The sequence below is a fragment of the Salmo trutta genome, unplaced genomic scaffold (assembly GCF_901001165.1).
Source record: "Salmo trutta unplaced genomic scaffold, fSalTru1.1, whole genome shotgun sequence".
NCBI classification, from domain to species: domain Eukaryota; kingdom Metazoa; phylum Chordata; class Actinopteri; order Salmoniformes; family Salmonidae; genus Salmo; species Salmo trutta.
The window spans coordinates 2532377-2554673 of NW_021822911.1; the positions used below are offsets into that span (position 1 = coordinate 2532377).

At 40.6% G+C, this 22297-nt stretch overlaps 1 pseudogene; it reads left to right on the forward strand.

Moving 5' to 3' along the window:
- Positions 1-13705: 13705 nt before the first annotated feature.
- LOC115186546 (NLR family CARD domain-containing protein 3-like) lies at positions 13706-19433 on the forward strand (annotated as a pseudogene).
- Positions 19434-22297: the final 2864 nt, after the last annotated feature.

The following is a 22297-nucleotide window of genomic DNA, read 5'->3' on the forward strand; positions in this document are numbered from 1 at the left end:
TTCCAATTCATCCCAAAGGTGTTCAACGGGGTTGAGGTCAGGGCTCTGTGAAGGACAGTCAATTTCTTCCACACCAATCTCGACAAACAATTTCTCTATGGACCTCGCTTTGTGCACAGGGACATTGTCAATCAGATATAGGAATGGGCCTTCCCCAAAATGTTGCCACAGTTGCCAGCACAGAATCATCTAGAATGTAATTGTATGTTGTAGCGTTACGATTTCCCTTCACTGGAACTAAGGAGACTAGCCCGAACCATGGAAAAACAGCCCCAGACCATTATTCCTCCTCCACCAAACTTTACAGTTGGCAGTATACGTTGGGGCAGGTAGTGTTCTCCTGGCATCCGCCAATCCCAGACGTGACAGTCAGACTGCCAGATGGTGAAGCGTGATTCATTACTCCAGAAAATGCGCTTCAGCACTTGGCTGCCCCGTTCTGTGAGCTTGTGTGGCCTACCACTTCACGCTTGAGCCGTTGTTTCTCCAAGATGTTTCCACTTCACAATAACTGCATTTACAGTTGACCAGGGAATCTCTAGCAGGGCAGAAATGTGATGAACTGACTTTGTGGAAAGGTGGCATCCTATGACGGTGCCACGTTGAAAGTCACTGAGCTTTTCAGTAAGGCCATTCTACTGCTAATGTTTGTCTATGGAGATTGCATGGCTGTGTGCTCGATTTTATACACTTGTCAGCAACGGATGTGGCTGAAATAGTCGAATCCACTAATTTGAAGGGGTGTCTACATACTTTTGCATATCTAGTGTGTGTGTGTGCGTGTGCGTGTGCGTGTGTGTGTGTGTATATATATATATATATACACACACACAAGATATACAAAAGTATGTAGAACTGCGTATGTGCAAGCCGTCAAACCAAAGACACTCCTTCGATATAAAGTCGTTTTTGACTAAAATAATAACGTGTCAGTTTGTCTCTTTCACGAAGTTGGAGTAATAACATGTTCAAATACTTAAGACATTGGCTGGAATCTGGGTTTTACCTTTAGATTTAGAGAAAATGTACAACTAAGGAGGAATTTTTCACTTCTGACTTCTCAAACCCCAAATCACAGCATCGGTCTACTTCCTACAGTCTGCTTCCCCAGCGGTCCCAGTAGACCAGGGATGTTGGTCTCTGGGTTTAGGAATTCTGTTATGTCATTTCCTCATGAGGTTGAAAGGAAGTTTGTGGGCTGATGTACAAAAGGGATGTTGAAACTGTGGAGCACATTTCTCGGCAACATTAGAAGTCGGGTAAAAGTATTGATTTGAAGGAAAGACGAGCAGACTGGTAAGTCTAGAAGCTACTTACACACTATTATAAAGTTAGGTCGTAGTCAGACATTTAATAGTCAAGAGTAGGTTTGATCTATGATCTCTTATCCCCATGGGTGTGGTGCTGAGGAGTGCGAGGGAGCACTTTCAATTTGAGAATACAACAAACATTATTCTGATCAATTCTAAATAAATTATATTTAATTACCAGGTAAATGGTAACGTTACTGTTACAAAAAAACCTGATTTCTAATAAGATTTTAGCACGGTTAGCTGAAGCTGAATAGTCAGAAAAAATTGGGAGATGGATTTTATGCATCTTCTAAAACAGGGCTCTCCGATCCTGTTCCTGGAGAGATACCATCCTGTAGGTTTTCATTCCTATTCAAAACTAGTCACCTGATTAAAATAATTAGTTGGTTTCTAAGATAAATCAGGTTAGTTACAACTGGGGTTGGAGTGAGACCCTACCGGAGGGTAGCGCTCCAGGAACAGGGTTGGAGTGAGACCCTACCGGAGGGTAGCGCTCCAGGAACAGGGTTGGAGTGAGACCCTACCGGAGGGTAGCGCTCCAGGAACAGGGTTGTAGTGTAACCCTACCGGAGGGTAGCGCTCCAGGAACAGGGTTGGAGTGAGACCCTACCGGAGGGTAGCGCTCCAGGAACAGCGTTGGAGTGAAACCCTACCGGAGGGTAGCGCTCCAGGAACAGGGTTGGAGTGAGACCCTACCGGAGGGTAGCGCTCCAGGAACAGGGTTGGAGTGTAGCCCTACTGGAGGGTAGAGCTCCAGGAACAGGGTCGGAGTGAGACCCTACCGGAGGGTAGCGCTACAGGAACAGGGTTGTAGTGAAACCCTACCGGAGGGTAGCGCTCCAGGAACAGGGTTGGAGTGAAACTCTACCAGGTTCAGACTGGTCATCTATGATATGTAGGTTATATACAGTACATTCTCTGTCCTGCTACTGGTAGGACTATAACATTATGTTGATCTGAACAGGTTTAGACTGGTCATCTATGATATGTAGGTTATATACAGTACATTCTCTGTCCTGCTACTGGTAGGACTATAACATTATGTTGATCTGAACAGGTTTAGGCTGGTCATCTATGATATGTAGGTTATATACAGTACATTCTCTGTCCTGCTACTGGTAGGACTATAACATTATGTTGATCTGAACAGGTTTAGACTGGTCATCTATGATATGTAGGTTATATACAGTACATTCTCTGTCCTGCTACTGGTAGGACTATAACATTATGTTGATCTGAACAGGTTTAGACTGGTCATCTATGATATGTAGGTTATATACAGTACATTCTCTGTCCTGCTACTGGTAGGACTATAACATTATGTTGATCTGAACAGGTTTAGGCTGGTCATCTATGATATGTAGGTTATATACAGTACATTCTCTGTCCTGCTACTGGTAGGACTATAACATTATGTTGATCTGAACAGGTTTAGACTGGTCATCTATGATATATAGGTTATATACAGTACATTCTCTGTCCTGCTACTGGTAGGTCTATAACATTATGTTGTTCTGAACAGGTTTAGACTGGTCATCTATGATATGTAGGTTATATACAGTACATTCTCTGTCCTGCTACTGGTAGGACTATAACATTATGTTGATCTGAACAGGTTTAGACTGGTCATCTATGATATGTAGGTTATATACAGTACATTCTCTGTCCTGCTACTGGTAGGACTATAACATTATGTTGATCTGAACAGGTTTAGACTGGTCATCTATGATATGTAGGTTATATACAGTACATTCTCTGTCCTGCTACTGGTAGGACTATAACATTATGTTGATCTGAACAGGTTTAGACTGGTCATCTATGATATGTAGGTTATATACAGTACATTCTCTGTCCTGCTACTGGTAGGACTATAACATTATGTTGATCTGAACAGGTTTAGGCTGGTCATCTATGATATGTAGGTTATATACAGTACATTCTCTGTCCTGCTACTGGTAGGACTATAACATTATGTTGATCTGAACAGGTTTAGGCTGGTCATCTATGATATGTAGGTTATATACAGTACATTCTCTGTCCTGCTACTGGTAGAACTATAACATTATGTTGATCTGAACAGGTTTAGGCTGGTCATCTATGATATGTAGGTTATATACAGTACATTCTCTGTCCTGCTACTGGTAGGACTATAACATTATGTTGATCTGAACAGGTTTAGGCTGGTCATCTATGATATGTAGGTTATATACAGTACATTCTCTGTCCTGCTACTGGTAGGACTATAACATTATGTTGATCTGAACAGGTTTAGACTGGTCATCTATGATATATAGGTTATATACAGTACATTCTCTGTCCTGCTACTGGTAGGACTATAACATTATGTTGATCTGAACAGGTTTAGGCTGGTCATCTATGATATGTAGGTTATATACAGTACATTCTCTGTCCTGCTACTGGTAGGACTATAACATTATGTTGATCTGAACAGGTTTAGGCTGGTCATCTATGATATGTAGGTTATATACAGTACATTCTCTGTCCTGCTACTGGTAGGACTATAACATTATGTTGATCTGAACAGGTTTAGGCTGGTCATCTATGATATGTAGGTTATATACAGTACATTCTCTGTCCTGCTACTGGTAGGACTATAACATTATGTTGATCTGAACAGGTTTAGGCTGGTCATCTATGATATGTAGGTTATATACAGTACATTCTCTGTCCTGCTACTGGTAGGACTATAACATTATGTTGATCTGAACAGGTTTAGGCTGGTCATCTATGATATGTAGGTTATATACAGTACATTCTCTGTCCTGCTACTGGTAGGACTATAACATTATGTTGATCTGAACAGGTTTAGACTGGTCATCTATGATATATAGGTTATATACAGTACATTCTCTGTCCTGCTACTGGTAGGACTATAACATTATGTTGATCTGAACAGGTTTAGACTGGTCATCTATGATATGTAGGCTATAGCCGAGGTATAGACCTTGATCTGCATATCACTAACAAAACGCCATTATACATTATAACCTAGCCTACTTTACATAATATAATGATTTCCCCCTCGGATCAATCATGTCCGTTTTAGCCCTTCTGTCTACATTCTCAGATACGTTTAGAAAAGAACAGATTGAAAGACAATAAATATTCTACTGTTAGTGAATACAAATACGTGTGAGACATGGCCTTGTGTTGCTGTACTGTCTATAACTACCTTAACAAACAGTGAAATATTATTATTATTATTATTATTATTATTGTTATTGTTGTTGTTCTGTCTATAACTACCTTAACAAACAGTGACTTATTATTATTATTATTATTATTATTGTTGCTGTACTGTCTATAACTACCTTAACAAACAGTGACTTATTATTATTATTGACAGTTACCATGGAGATGAAATGTCACAACTACATGTTCATGTGATGCATTAAATCACCTGACTGTTTCTATGTCTGTTAGTAAATGTTTTATTTCTCAAAGAGATAATGAATAAAATAGAACAATTGACAGTCAAGAACTAGTTGTTACTGTGTTGACCACAACCAACATGTTGGATCTCTGTTTAGTTGTTACTGTGTTAACCACAACCAACATGCTGGATCTCTGTTTAGTTGTTACTGTGTTAACCACAACCAACATGCTGGATCTCTGTTTAGTTGTGACTGTGTTAACCACAACCAACATGCTGGATCTCTGTTTAGTTGTCACTGTGTTGACCACAACCAACATGCTGGATCTCTGTTTAGTTGTCACTGTGTTAACCAACATGCTGGATCTCTGTTTAGTTGTTACTGTGTTAACCACAACCAACATGCTGGATCTCTGTTAAGTTGTCACTGTGTTAACCACAACCAACATGTTGGATCTCTGTTTAGTTGTCACTGTGTTAACCACAACCAACATGCTGGATCTCTGTATAGGACGTCACTGTGTTAACCACAACCAACATGCTGGATCTCTGTTTAGTTGTCACTGTGTTAACCACAACCAACATGCTGGATCTCTGTTTAGTTGTCACTGTGTTAACCACAACCAACATGCTGGATCTCTGTTTAGTTGTCACTGTGTTAACCACAACCAACATGCTGGATCTCTGTTTAGTTGTCACTGTGTTAACCACAACCAACATGCTGGATCTCTGTTTAGTTGTTACTGTGTTAACCACAACCAACATGCTGGATCTCTGTTTAGTTGTCACTGTGTTAACCACAACCAACATGCTGGATCTCTGTTTAGGACGTCACTGTGTTAACCACAACCAAAATGCTGGATCTTTGTTTAGGACGTCACTGTGTTAACCACAACCAACATGCTGGATCTCTGTTTAGTTGTCACTGTGTTAACCACAACCAACATGCTGGATCTCTGTTTAGTTGTCACTGTGTTAACCACAACCAACATGTTGGATCTCTGTTTAGTTGTCACTGTGTTAACCACAACCAACATGCTGGATCTCTGTTTAGTTGTTACTGTGTTAACCACAACCAACATGCTGGATCTCTGTTTAGTTGTGACTGTGTTAACCACAACCAACATGCTGGATCTCTGTTTAGTTGTCACTGTGTTGACCACAACCAACATGCTGGATCTCTGTTTAGTTGTCACTGTGTTAACCAACATGCTGGATCTCTGTTTAGTTGTTACTGTGTTAACCACAACCAACATGCTGGATCTCTGTTTAGTTGTCACTGTGTTAACCACAACCAACATGTTGGATCTCTGTTTAGTTGTCACTGTGTTAACCACAACCAACATGCTGGATCTCTGTTTAGGACGTCACTGTGTTAACCACAACCAACATGCTGGATCTCTGTTTAGTTGTCACTGTGTTAACCACAACCAACATGCTGGATCTCTGTTTAGTTGTCACTGTGTTAACCACAACCAACATGCTGGATCTCTGTTTAGTTGTCACTGTGTTAACCACAACCAACATGCTGGATCTCTGTTTAGTTGTCACTGTGTTAACCACAACCAACATGCTGGATCTCTGTTTAGTTGTCACTGTGTTAACCACAACCAACATGCTGGATCTCTGTTTAGGACGTCACTGCGTTAACCACAACCAACATGCTGGATCTCTGTATAGGACGTCACTGTGTTAACCACAACCAACATGCTGGATCTCTGTTTAGTTGTCACTGTGTTAACCACAACCAACATGCTGGATCTCTGTTTAGTTGTCACTGTGTTAACCACAACCAACATGTTGGATCTCTGTTTAGTTGTCACTGTGTTAACCACAACCAACATGCTGGATCTCTGTTTAGGACGTCACTGTGTTAACCACAACCAATATGCTGGATCTCTGTTTAGTTGTCACTGTGTTAACCACAACCAACATGCTGGATCTCTGTTTAGTTGTTACTGTGTTGACCACAACCAACATGCTGGATCTCTGTTTAGTTGTCCCTGTGTTAACCACAACCACCATGCTGGATCTCTGTTTAGTTGTTACTGTGTTAACCACAACCAACATGCTGGATCTCTGTTTAGTTGTCACTTTGTTAACCACAACCAACATGCTGGATCTCTGTTTAGGACGTCACTGTGTTAACCACAACCAACATGCTGGATCTCTGTTTAGTTGTCACTGTGTTAACCACAACCAACATGCTGGATCTCTGTTTAGTTGTCACTGTGTTAACCACAACCAACATGCTGGATCTCTGTTTAGTTGTCACTGTGTTAACCACAACCAACATGCTGGATCTCTGTTTAGTTGTCACTGTGTTAACCACAACCAACATGCTGGATCTCTGTTTAGTTGTCACTGTGTTAACCACAACCAACATGCTGGATCTCTGTTTAGTTGTTCACTGTGTTAACCACAACCAACATGCTGGATCTCTGTTTAGTTGTCACTGTGTTAACCACAACCAACATGCTGGATCTCTGTTTAGTAGTCACTGTGTTAACCACAACCAACATGCTGGATCTCTGTTTAGTTGTCACTGTGTTAACCACAACCAACATGCTGGATCTCTGTTTAGTTGTTCACTGTGTTAACCACAACCAACATGCTTGGATCTCTGTTTAGTTGTTACTGTGTTAACCACAACCAACATGCTGGATCTCTGTTTAGTTGTTACTGTGTTAACCACAACCAACATGCTGGATCTCTGTTTAGTTGTGACTGTGTTAACCACAACCAACATGCTGGATCTCTGTTTAGTTGTCACTGTGTTGACCACAACCAACATGCTGGATCTCTGTTTAGTTGTCACTGTGTTAACCAACATGCTGGATCTCTGTTTAGTTGTTACTGTGTTAACCACAACCAACATGCTGGATCTCTGTTTAGTTGTCACTGTGTTAACCACAACCAACATGTTGGATCTCTGTTTAGTTGTCACTGTGTTAACCACAACCAACATGCTGGATCTCTGTTTAGGACGTCACTGTGTTAACCACAACCAACATGCTGGATCTCTGTTTAGTTGTCACTGTGTTAACCACAACCAACATGCTGGATCTCTGTTTAGTTGTCACTGTGTTAACCACAACCAACATGCTGGATCTCTGTTTAGTTGTCACTGTGTTAACCACAACCAACATGCTGGATCTCTGTTTAGTTGTCACTGTGTTAACCACAACCAACATGCTGGATCTCTGTTTAGTTGTTACTGTGTTAACCACAACCAACATGCTGGATCTCTGTTTAGTTGTCACTGTGTTAACCACAACCAACATGCTGGATCTCTGTTTAGGACGTCACTGTGTTAACCACAACCAACATGTTGGATCTCTGTTTAGTTGTCACTGTGTTAACCACAACCAACATGCTGGATCTCTGTTTAGGACGTCACTGTGTTAACCACAACCAATATGCTGGATCTCTGTTTAGTTGTCACTGTGTTAACCACAACCAACATGCTGGATCTCTGTTTAGTTGTTACTGTGTTGACCACAACCAACATGCTGGATCTCTGTTTAGTTGTCCCTGTGTTAACCACAACCACCATGCTGGATCTCTGTTTAGTTGTCACTGTGTTAACCACAACCAACATGCTGGATCTCTGTTTAGTTGTCACTTTGTTAACCACAACCAACATGCTGGATCTCTGTTTAGGACGTCACTGTGTTAACCACAACCAACATGCTGGATCTCTGTTTAGTTGTCACTGTGTTAACCACAACCAACATGCTGGATCTCTGTTTAGTTGTCACTGTGTTAACCACAACCAACATGCTGGATCTCTGTTTAGTTGTCACTGTGTTAACCACAACCAACATGCTGGATCTCTGTTTAGTTGTCACTGTGTTAACCACAACCAACATGCTGGATCTCTGTTTAGTTGTTACTGTGTTAACCACAACCAACATGCTGGATCTCTGTTTAGTTGTCACTGTGTTAACCACAACCAACATGCTGGATCTCTGTTTAGGACGTCACTGTGTTAACCACAACCAACATGCTGGATCTCTGTTTAGTTGTCACTGTGTTAACCACAACCAACATGCTGGATCTCTGTTTAGTTGTCACTGTGTTAACCACAACCAACATGTTGGATCTCTGTTTAGTTGTCACTGTGTTAACCACAACCAACATGCTGGATCTCTGTTTAGGACGTCACTGTGTTAACCACAACCAATATGCTGGATCTCTGTTTAGTTGTCACTGTGTTAACCACAACCAACATGCTGGATCTCTGTTTAGTTATTACTGTGTTGACCACAACCAACATGCTGGATCTCTGTTTAGTTGTCCCTGTGTTAACCACAACCACCATGCTGGATCTCTGTTTAGTTGTCACTGTGTTAACCACAACCAACATGCTGGATCTCTGTTTAGTTGTCACTGTGTTAACCACAACCAACATGCTGGATCTCTGTTTAGTTGTCACTGTGTTAATCACAACCAACATGCTGGATCTCTGTTTAGTTGTCACTGTGTTAACCACAACCAACATGCTGGATCTCTGTTTAGTTGTTACTGTGTTAACCACAACCAACATGCTGGATCTCTGTTTAGTTGTCACTGTGTTAACCACAACCAACATGCTGGATCTCTGTTTAGGACGTCACTGTGTTAACCACAACCAACATGCTGGATCTCTGTTTAGGACGTCACTGTGTTAACCACAACCAACATGCTGGATCTCTGTTTAGTTGTCACTGTGTTAACCACAACCAACATGCTGGATCTCTGTTTAGTTGTCACTGTGTTAACCACAACCAACATGTTGGATCTCTGTTTAGTTGTCACTGTGTTAACCACAACCAACATGCTGGATCTCTGTTTAGGACGTCACTGTGTTAACCACAACCAATATGCTGGATCTCTGTTTAGTTGTCACTGTGTTAACCACAACCAACATGCTGGATCTCTGTTTAGTTGTTACTGTGTTGACCACAACCAACATGCTGGATCTCTGTTTAGTTGTCCCTGTGTTAACCACAACCACCATGCTGGATCTCTGTTTAGTTGTCACTGTGTTAACCACAACCAACATGCTGGATCTCTGTTTAGTTGTCACTTTGTTAACCACAACCAACATGCTGGATCTCTGTTTAGGACGTCACTGTGTTAACCACAACCAACATGCTGGATCTCTGTTTAGTTGTCACTGTGTTAACCACAACCAACATGCTGGATCTCTGTTTAGTTGTCACTGTGTTAACCACAACCAACATGCTGGATCTCTGTTTAGTTGTCACTGTGTTAACCACAACCAACATGCTGGATCTCTGTTTAGTTGTCACTGTGTTAACCACAACCAACATGCTGGATCTCTGTTTAGTTGTTACTGTGTTAACCACAACCAACATGCTGGATCTCTGTTTAGTTGTCACTGTGTTAACCACAACCAACATGCTGGATCTCTGTTTAGGACGTCACTGTGTTAACCACAACCAACATGCTGGATCTCTGTTTAGTTGTCACTGTGTTAACCACAACCAACATGTTGGATCTCTGTTTAGTTGTCACTGTGTTAACCACAACCAACATGCTGGATCTCTGTTTAGTTGTCACTGTGTTAACCACAACCAACATGCTGGATCTCTGTTTAGGACGTCACTGTGTTAACCACAACCAACATGCTGGATCTCTGTTTAGTTGTCACTGTGTTAACCACAACCAACATGTTGGATCTCTGTTTAGTTGTCACTGTGTTAACCACAACCAACATGCTGGATCTCTGTTTAGGACGTCACTGTGTTAACCACAACCAATATGCTGGATCTCTGTTTAGTTGTCACTGTGTTAACCACAACCAACATGCTGGATCTCTGTTTAGTTATTACTGTGTTGACCACAACCAACATGCTGGATCTCTGTTTAGTTGTCCCTGTGTTAACCACAACCACCATGCTGGATCTCTGTTTAGTTGTCACTGTGTTAACCACAACCAACATGCTGGATCTCTGTTTAGTTGTCACTGTTTTAACCACAACCAACATGCTGGATCTCTGTTTAGTTGTCACTGTGTTAACCACAACCAACATGCTGGATCTCTGTTTAGTTATTACTGTGTTGACCACAACCAACATGCTGGATCTCTGTTTAGTTGTCCCTGTGTTAACCACAACCACCATGCTGGATCTCTGTTTAGTTGTCACTGTGTTAACCACAACCAACATGCTGGATCTCTGTTTAGTTGTCACTGTGTTAACCACAACCAACATGCTGGATCTCTGTTTAGTTGTCACTGTGTTAATCACAACCAACATGCTGGATCTCTGTTTAGTTGTCACTGTGTTAACCACAACCAACATGCTGGATCTCTGTTTAGTTGTTACTGTGTTAACCACAACCAACATGCTGGATCTCTGTTTAGTTGTCACTGTGTTAACCACAACCAACATGCTGGATCTCTGTTTAGGACGTCACTGTGTTAACCACAACCAACATGCTGGATCTCTGTTTAGGACGTCACTGTGTTAACCACAACCAACATGCTGGATCTCTGTTTAGTTGTCACTGTGTTAACCACAACCAACATGCTGGATCTCTGTTTAGTTGTCACTGTGTTAACCACAACCAACATGTTGGATCTCTGTTTAGTTGTTACTGTGTTAACCACAACCAACATGCTGGATCTCTGTTTAGTTGTCACTGTGTTAACCACAACCAACATGTTGGATCTCTGTTTAGTTGTCACTGTGTTAACCACAACCAACATGCTGGATCTCTGTTTAGTTGTCACTGTGTTAACCACAACCAACATGCTGGATCTCTGTTTAGTTGTCACTGTGTTAACCACAACCAACATGCTGGATCTCTGTTTAGGACGTCACTGTGTTAACCACAACCAACATGTTGGATCTCTGTTTAGTTGTCACTGTGTTAACCACAACCAACATGCTGGATCTCTGTTTAGGACGTCACTGTGTTAACCACAACCAATATGCTGGATCTCTGTTTAGTTGTCACTGTGTTAACCACAACCAACATGCTGGATCTCTGTTTAGGACGTCACTGTGTTAACCACAACCAACATGTTGGATCTCTGTTTAGTTGTCACTGTGTTAACCACAACCAACATGTTGGATCTCTGTTTAGGACGTCACTGTGTTAACCACAACCAACATGCTGGATCTCTGTTTAGTTGTCACTGTGTTAACCACAACCAACATGCTGGATCTCTGTTTAGTTGTCACTGTGTTAACCACAACCAACATGCTGGATCTCTGTTTAGTTGTCACTGTGTTAACCACAACCAACATGCTGGATCTCTGTTTAGTTGTCACTGTGTTAACCACAACCAACATGCTGGATCTCTGTTTAGTTGTTACTGTGTTAACCACAACCAACATGCTGGATCTCTGTTTAGTTGTCACTGTGTTAACCACAACCAACATGCTGGATCTCTGTTTAGGACGTCACTGTGTTAACCACAACCAACATGCTGGATCTCTGTTTAGTTGTCACTGTGTTAACCACAACCAACATGTTGGATCTCTGTTTAGTTGTCACTGTGTTAACCACAACCAACATGCTGGATCTCTGTTTAGTTGTCACTGTGTTAACCACAACCAACATGCTGGATCTCTGTTTAGGACGTCACTGTGTTAACCACAACCAACATGCTGGATCTCTGTTTAGTTGTCACTGTGTTAACCACAACCAACATGTTGGATCTCTGTTTAGTTGTCACTGTGTTAACCACAACCAACATGCTGGATCTCTGTTTAGGACGTCACTGTGTTAACCACAACCAATATGCTGGATCTCTGTTTAGTTGTCACTGTGTTAACCACAACCAACATGCTGGATCTCTGTTTAGTTATTACTGTGTTGACCACAACCAACATGCTGGATCTCTGTTTAGTTGTCACTGTGTTAACCACAACCACCATGCTGGATCTCTGTTTAGTTGTCACTGTGTTAACCACAACCAACATGCTGGATCTCTGTTTAGTTGTCACTGTTTTAACCACAACCAACATGCTGGATCTCTGTTTAGTTGTCACTGTGTTAATCACAACCAACATGCTGGATCTCTGTTTAGTTGTCACTGTGTTAACCACAACCAACATACTGGATCTCTGTTTAGTTGTCACTGTGTTAACCACAACCAACATGCTGGATCTCTGTTTAGTTGTCACTGTGTTAACCACAACCAACATGTTGGATCTCTGTTTACAGGGGTCAGTGCTCTAAAATGAGTCTCTCTGGGGAGAGGAAGGAAGGGGGCCCTGCCTCTAAAATGAGTCTCTCTGGGGAACATGACACCAAAGCTAAGAGGTGAGATTACAATTTTGTTGAATAATTATTAAGTTTATTTCCAAAAAGCTTTATCCCCCCCAAAAATCACATTTGTTTTTTCATCAGATTGCTTATGGGTGTGTTCCTTCAATATTAATGTTATCACATTTTTTATTAATAGATTTGAGATGTGTATAAAACAGTTTTTTATTTGCGAAACGCAATATGTCCATTGTTTATAAGGAATGGAATGTTAGTATCCTGTTTATTTGACTTTGATATGTGGTTGTCTCACCTAGATATCTAAAGATGAATGCATTTACAGATGCCATATCTTAATTTGACCCAGTTTCTCACTGCAGGAAAATAATGTGGATTATAATTAAGGGATTTTTCTTGTTGGGGTTGATACATATTTCATCAGGGCAAATCAAGTCAATTTAGATTCAGGCAGATATACAGCATTTTGCAAAAAAACCATTATTATTTGTCTCTCTGAAATGAAACCATCAAGTGATAGATTTTAAACAAATACATGTCTGTCATTGATCAACCCCATGCCATGATTAGATAGTGAAAGAAAAAAAACTATATCTTTCCTAATTTCTTTAAACAATAAAATCTCATTTACCAACATTTCTGTAAAGTGATATGTTGCGTTTTGGAACTCTTCTTATGTTTCCCATCTGAGATCAGAGTAGATGAGAGATGTAATGTTTGTCTCTGTTGTGTTGAAGACCAATCAAGCAGGAGAGACCAGCCTCCCCTGTTCCCAGCTGTGTGTCCATGAAGAGTGACCAGTCTATGGGTCTATCTATTGACTTTAGAGAGGGAGACTTTTCTACTGAACAAAGGTAAGAAGAACTCATGGGTCATGGTCAGTGAGTTAAACAACACTGTCTCTAGTCATTTCTCCTCTCCCATTTTCACATTTCTTTTGGTTGTTTTCATAATCCATAGGCTAATCCTTTTATCCATTTTCATAGTCCTAAAACAATATTAAACAAACACCACATTCCCTCTGTGTGTGTGTGTTCACTCCTTGGATGAGGAGATGTAATCTATATCCTGATAGCCTAGTCACTTTTACCCCTACCTACATGTACATATTACCTCAACTACCTGGTACCCCTGCACATTGACTCAGTACTGGTACTCCTTATAGTCTCATTATTACCTCAACTACCTGGTACCCCTGCACATTGACTCAGTACTGGTACTCCTTATAGTCTCGTTATTACCTCAACTACCTGGTACCCCTGCACATTGACTCAGTACTGGTACTCCTTATAGTCTCATTATTACCTCAACTACCTGGTACCCCTGCACATTGACTCAGTACTGGTACTCCTTATAGTCTCATTATTACCTCAACTACCTGGTACCCCTGCACATTGACTCAGTACTGGTACTCCTTATAGTCTCATTATTACCTCAACTACCTGGTACCCCTGCACATTGACTCAGTACTGGTACTCCTTATAGTCTCATTATTACCTCAACTACCTGGTACCCCTGCACATTGACTCAGTACTGGTACTCCTTATAGTCTCATTATTACCTCATCTACCTGGTACCCCTGCACATTGACTCAGTACTGGTACTCCTTATAGTCTCATTATTACCTCAACTACCTGGTACCCCTGCACATTGACTCAGTACTGGTACTCCTTATAGTCTCATTATTACCTCAACTACCTGGTACCCCTGCACATTGACTCAGTACTGGTACTCCTTATAGTCTCGTTATTACCTCAACTACCTGGTACCCTGCACATTGACTCAGTACTGGTACTCCTTATAGTCTCATTATTACCTCAACTACCTGGTACCCCTGCACATTGACTCAGTACTGGTACTCCTTATAGTCTCATTATTACCTCAACTACCTGGTACCCCTGCACATTGACTCAGTACTGGTACTCCTTATAGTCTCATTATTACCTCAACTACCTGGTACCCCTGCACATTGACTCAGTACTGGTACTCCTTATAGTCTCATTATTACCTCAACTACCTGGTACCCCTGCACATTGACTCAGTACTGGTACTCCTTATAGTCTCATTATTACCTCAACTACCTGGTACCCCTGCACATTGACTCAGTACTGGTACTCCTTATAGTCTCATTATTACCTCAACTACCTGGTACCCCTGCACATTGACTCAGTACTGGTACTCCTTATAGTCTCATTATTACCTCAACTACCTGGTACCCCTGCACATTGACTCAGTACTGATACTCCTTATAGTCTCATAGACTGGTACTGTATATATAGACATACTATAAAGTATGTGCATCAATAGACTCTTAAGGATTCAAGTGGAACTGAGATGAAGTGAATCAGTATCTGTATGTGACTCAATATTAGGAGGGTGTTCTTAATGTTTTTACATTTATTTTGTTTGTTGCTGTTTGTTGATTTATGTAATGTCACATAATGTAATGCTTTATGTAATGTCACATAATTCAATGCTTAATTAATGTAATGTCACATAATTCAATGCTTAATTAATGTAATGTCACATAATTCAATGCTTAATTAATGTAATGTCACATAATTCAATGCTTAATTAATGTAATGTCACATAATTCAATGCTTAATTAATGTAATGTCACATAATTCAATGCTTAATTAATGTAATGTCACATAATTCAATGCTTAATTAATGTAATGTCACATAATTCAATGCTTAATTAATGTTATTTCACATAATTCAATGCTTAATTAATGTAATGTCACATAATTCAATGCTTAATTAATGTAATGTCACATAATTCAATGCTTAATTAATGTAATGTCACATAATTCAATGCTTAATTAATGTAATGTCACATAATTCAATGCTTAATTAATGTAATGTCACATAATTCAATGCTTAATTAATGTAATGTCACATAATTCAATGCTTAATTATTGTAATGTCACATAATTCAATGCTTAATTAATGTAATGTCACATAATTCAATGCTTAATTAATGTAATGTCACATAATTCAATGCTTAATTAATGTAATGTCACATAATTCAATGCTTAATTAATATAATGGCACATAATTCTTTGCTTAATTAATGTAATGGCACATAATTCAATGCTTAATTAATGTAATGTCACATAATTCAATGCTTAATTAATGTAATGTCACATAATTCAATGCTTAATTAATGTAATGGCACATAATTCAATGCTTAATTAATGTAATGGCACATAATTCAATGCTTAATTAATGTAATGGCACATAATTCAATGCTTAATTCATGTAATGTTGCATAATTCAATGCTTAATTCATGTAATGGCACATAATTCTTTGCTTAATTAATGTAATGTCACATAATGTAATGCTTTATGTAATGGCACATAATGTAATGCTTTATGTAATGTCACATAATTCAATGCTTAATTAATGTAATGGCACATAATGTAATGCTTTATGTAATGGCACATAATGTAATGCTTTATGTCATGGCACATAATGTAATGCTTTATGTCAGCATATATTTTAGTGCTTTATGTAATGTATTTTATCTATTGAAATATGGTTTTATTTATTATATAATGTAGTTTGATGGTGATTCATTATGTTTTCCAGATTCTCCAACCAAACTCTGAGACCAGTCTCTCCTGTACCCAGTCATCTGTCCATGAAGAGTGACTCCTCTATGCATCATCCTATACATTTTAGTGATGGATCAGGGACCTTTGACCCCAGGTAAGTTACTGGTCAGAATTGATGATATTTCTATTGAAGAGGAGAACCTTCAAGATCTGAAACCTGATGTATTTTGTGTATCTGAGTATATACTGTAAAGCATCTGCTTATCATTTGTTGTTTATGTCATATATTTTATACAGTGAGTGTACAAAACATTATGAACACAAGCTTTTTCCATGACGTAGATTGACAAGGTGAATGATCCCTTATTGATGTCACTTGTTAAATCCCCTTCAGTCAGTGTAGATGAAGGGGAGGAGACGGGTTAAATAATTAGTGTCAAGGCTTTAGGTCACTAGATGTTTGTTGTTGTTGTTGTTGTTGTAGTAATGTGTCATTTCTTGTACCTGTGTTTATTAGAGGAATTACTGCACCCTTCTTTATCTCTGTAGTGGATGGTCTACTCTGCCAGAGGATCAGTATCTCTCTCTCTCCTTTATCTCTGTAGTGGATGGTCTACTCTGTTAGAGGATCAGTATCTCTCTCTCTCCTTTATCTCTGTAGTGGATGGTCTACTCTGTTAGAGGATCAGTATCTCTCTCTCTCCTTTATCTCTGTAGTGGATGGTCTACTCTGCCAGAGGATCAGTCCAGGTGTGCAGTGTGTCAGCAGGTTCTGAGGGATCCAGTCTCTATCACCTGTGGACACAGGTTCTGCAGACAGTGCATCACCAGATACTGGGAGAAACCTGCTCCTTCAGGAGACTATGACTGTCCTCAGTGTAGAAAGAGATCCAGAACACTTCCTGTACTACAGCACCTGGGGGAACCCAATGATGCAAGAGGCTCTGAAAACAGTAAGAACACTTGCAGACCTGTGCTAAGTCAATACCTCAATATGATTTAAATGTAGTTAACTACAATAATATGAGATAATATAAGTTACTGTAGTTGTGGAAGATCCACCTGTCAATGAATGTGTCTGATACACATCCCTACATCCTTTTACACTTCCCTTGTAGTGGATGACAGCCTGCAGAGAGCTATAGTAAACCATAAAGACAGTCTGAAAAGGAGGTATGAATGTGTGATAGAAGGCATGGAAACAGCAGGGAACCAAACTCCCCTCAACAGGATTTACACAGAGCTCTACATCACAGAAGGAGAGAGTGAAGGTGTTAACAATGAACATGAGGTGTGGCAGCTAGAGACAGCATCCAGGACACCAACCTCACATGACACAGCAATCCACTGCAATGACATCTTTAAACCCTTACCTGGCCAAGAGAGAAGCATCAGAACTGTGCTGACCAAGGGCATCGCTGGCATCGGAAAAACAGTCTCTGTGCAGAAGTTCATCCTAGACTGGGCTGAAGGGAAGGCAAACCAAGATGTGGAGATCATATTTGTGCTTCCTTTCCGGGAGCTGAACTTGATCAAAGATCTCCAGTACAGTCTTCTCAGGCTTTTAAATGACTTCCACACAGAACTAGACATAGGCAATGCAAAGAAACTCACTGCCTGTAAAGCTATGTTCATCTTTGATGGTTTGGATGAAAGGAGACTTCCTTTGGATTTCCAGCACAATGAAAAGGTGTCTGATGTCACCCAGACATCATCTGTTGATGTTCTGCTGACAAACCTCATCAAGGGGAATCTGCTTCCCTCTGCTCTCCTATGGATAACCTCCCGACCAGCAGCAACCAATCAGATCCCCCCCTAAGTGTATTGACCAGGTGACAGAGGTACGAGGGTTTAATGACCCACAGAAGGAGGAGTACTTCAGGAAGAGATTCAGTGATGAGGACCTGGCCAACAGAATCATCTCACACATAAAGACATCAAGGAGCCTCCACATCATGTGCCACATGCCAGTGTTCTGTTGGATTTCTGCAATAGTCCTTGAACACATGTTGAGTACAGACAAGAGGAGAGAGATGCCCACGACTCTGACTGAGATGTCCATACACTTCCTGCTCATTCAGACCAGCCTGAAGAACCAGAAATATCATGGAAGAGATGAGATGGATCAAGAGGAGCTAATGGAGTCAGATAAGGAAATTCTTCTGAAGCTGGGGAAGCTGGCGTTTGACAATCTGGAGAAGGGTAATCTCATGTTCTATGAAGAAGACCTGAAAGAGTGTGGCCTTGATGTCAAAGAAGCCTCAGTGTACTCAGGAGTGTGCACACAAATCTTTAAAGAAGAGTCTGTGTTATTTCAGAGAGTGGTGTACTGCTTTGTTCATCTGAGCATTCAGGAGTTTCTCTCAGCTGTCTACATGTACCATTGTTACACAACCAGGAACATGGATGCACTGAAGCCCTTCCTCAAGAGAAAGTCTAGAGGTGTGTCTGAAGAGCTAACCTTGCATGAGCTGCTGAAGAGTACCGTGGATAAAGCCTTGGAGAGTAAGAATGGACACCTGGACCTTTTTGTCCGCTTCCTTCATGGCATGTCACTGGAGTCCAATCAGAAACTCCTACGAGGTCTGGTGACACAGACAGAAAGCAGTCCGGAGAGCATCCAGAAAACAATCCGATCTCTTAAGGTGATGCAGAGGAAGAACATGTCCCCTGAGAGGTGCATCAATCTCTTCCACTGTCTGATAGAGATGAAAGACCATTCAGTACAGGAGGAAGTCCAAGAGTACTTGAGGTCAGAGAACAGATCCAAAAACCTCTCCCTTGCTCAGTGTTCAGCGCTGGCCTACATGCTGCAGATATCAGAGGAGGTTCTGGATGTGTTTAACCTGAAGGAATACAAGACATCAGAGGAGGGTCGTAGGAGACTGCTCCCAGCGGTGAGAGGCTGCAGGAAAGCGCTGTAAGTATCACTGTAAATATCGCACACCAAAATAAATTGTAGTTATAGCAGTATTTTCACTGGCTAACTGGCTCTGTAAGTACTCATGTGACTATCCCTCAGACCAAACTTTACTGAATGTAGGAACAACAGTATTTTCATTGGCTGACTAAACTTTCTATCAGCTGAAAACTCTTAAACTACAATACAAACTGATCAGTAAAGTTGTAGCATTGAGCCATGAATGCACAGCGTGTACATTATTCGTGCACCATAACTGTGTAAGCTAGGAAAGCTGAGAATAACTTTTAATACAACCTGTCTGTCATTGTATTTCTTCTGTGTTGGCAGACTAGCTGGCTGTAAACTCACAGACTCATTCTGTGAAGTGTTGGCCTCAGTTCTCAGTTCAAACCCCTCACACCTGAGAGAGCTGGACCTGAGTAACAATGACCTGAAGGATTCAGGAGTGAAGCTGCTCTCTGCTGGACTAGGGAATCCCCACTGTAAACTGGAGACTCTGAGGTAAGTATTCCTGTAGTTGGTCAACAAGTGATAACTGTTCACCAGATCCACATGTGTTTACCAGACACACATAGTCCACACCATATGTGTTTGGACAGTGAAGCTTACATTTTAAATTTGGTGCTATGCTCCAGCATTTTGGATTTGAGGTAGAATGTTTCATATTAGGTGACAGTACAGAATGTCACCTTTTATTTGAGGTTAATGGTGAGAGGTTAGCATGTTTTGTTGTAGCCTCTGTTATTGGTAATGGTGAGAGGTTAGCATGTTTTGTTGTAGCCTCTGTTATTGGTAATGGTGAGAGGTTAGCATGTTTTGTTGTAGCCTCTGTTATTGGTAATGGTGAGAGGTTAGCATGTTTTGTTGTAGCCTCTGTTATTGGTAATGGTGAGAGGTTAGCATGTTTTGTTGTAGCCTCTGTTATTGGTAATGGTGAGAAGTTAGCATGTTTTGTTGTAGCCTCTGTTATTGGTAATGGTGAGAGGTTAGCATGTTTTGTTGTATCCTCTGTTATTGGTTATGGTGAGAGGTTAGCATGTTTTGTTGTAGTCTCTGTTATTGGCAATGTTGAGAGGTTAGCATATTTTGTTGTATTCTCTGTTATTGGTAATGTTGAGAGGTTAACATGTTTTGTTGTAGCCTCTGTTATTGGTAGTGGTGAGAGGTTAGCATGTTTTGTTGTATCCTCTGTTATTGGTAATGGTGAGAGGTTAGCATGTTTTGTTGTATCCTCTGTTATTGGTAATGGTGAGAGGTTAGCATGTTTTGTTGTAGCCTCTGTTATTGGTAATGGTGAGAGGTTAGCTGTTTTGTTGTAGTCTCTGTTATTGGTAATGGTGAGAGGTTAGCATGTTTTGTTGTAGCCTCTGTTATTGGTAGTGGTGAGAGGTTAGCATGTTTTGTTGTATCCACTGTTATTGGTAATGGTGAGAGGTTAGCATGTTTTGTTGTATCCTCTGTTATTAGTAATGGTGAGAGGTTAACATGTTTTGTTGTAGCCTCTGTTATTGGTAGTGGTGAGAGGTTAGCATGTTTTGTTGTATCCTCTGTTATTAGTAATGGTGAGAGGTTAGCCTGTTTTGTTGTAGCCTCTGTTATTGGTAATGTTAAGAGGTTAGCATGTTTTGTTGTAGCCTCTGTTATTGGTAATGGTGAGTGGTTAGCATGTTTTGTTGTAGCCTCTGTTATTGGTAATGGTGAGAGGTTCGCATGTTTTGTTGTATCCTCTGTTATTGGTAATGGTGAGAGGTTAGCATGTTTTGTTGTAGCCTCTGTTATTGGTAATGGTGAGAGGTTAGCATGTTTTGTTGTAGCCTCTAACTTTCTCATCATTATTATTCATGATTCATTCATGATTTGTATTAATCATGTTGTCATCAGGATTCATTTAGTAGAAATGAAACATGTTAGAAACATGTTATCTATTCACTTAGACAGAAAATTAATCCAGTCATCATCCACCATTCAGTTTCTATTTGGCAAAACATAACCCAAAACACAACCAAAACAAACTGCAAATGCGTCAATGTCATCTCATTTGAAACATTTGATCTGAAATCCAAAATGTTGGAGTTTAGAGCCACATTTAAAATGTTAGCTTCACTGTCAAAATAGATATGGTGTGGACTGTATACTCAATACAATCTAAATCTGATACCTCACTGTCTGTCTTTTGACTGATACTGCTTTTAAACTGGTCTGGTCAGTCTACTCAAATCAAATCAAATCAAATGTATTTATATAGCCCTTCGTACATCAGCTGAAATCTCAAAGTGCTGTACAGAAACCCAGCCTAAAACCCCAAACAGCAAGCAATGCATGTGAAAGAAGCACGGTGTCTGGGAAAAAGTCCCTAGGAAAAACTCCTGAGAAAGGCCAAAAACCTAGGAAGAAACCTAGAGAGGAACCAGGCTATGAGGGGTGGCCAGTCCTCTTCTGGCTGTGCCGGGTGGATATTATAACAGAACATGGTCAAGATGTTAAAATGTTCGTAAATGACCAGCATGGTCAAATAATAATAATCATAGTAGTTGTCGAGGGTGCAACAAGCACGTCCGGTGAACAGGTCAGGGTTCCGTAGCCGCAGGCAGAACAGTTGAAACTGGAGCAGCAGCATGGCCAGGTGGACTGGGGACAGCAAGGAGTCATCATGCCAGGTAGTCCTGAGGCATGGTCCTAGGGCTCAGGTCCTCCGAGAGAAAGAAAGAGAGAAAGAGAGAATTAGAGAGAGCATATTTACATTCACACAGGACACCGGATAAGACAAGAGAATACTCCAGATGTAACAGACTGACCCTAGCCCCCCGACACATAAACTACTGCAGCATAAATACTGGAAGCTGAGACAGGAGGGATCAGGAGACA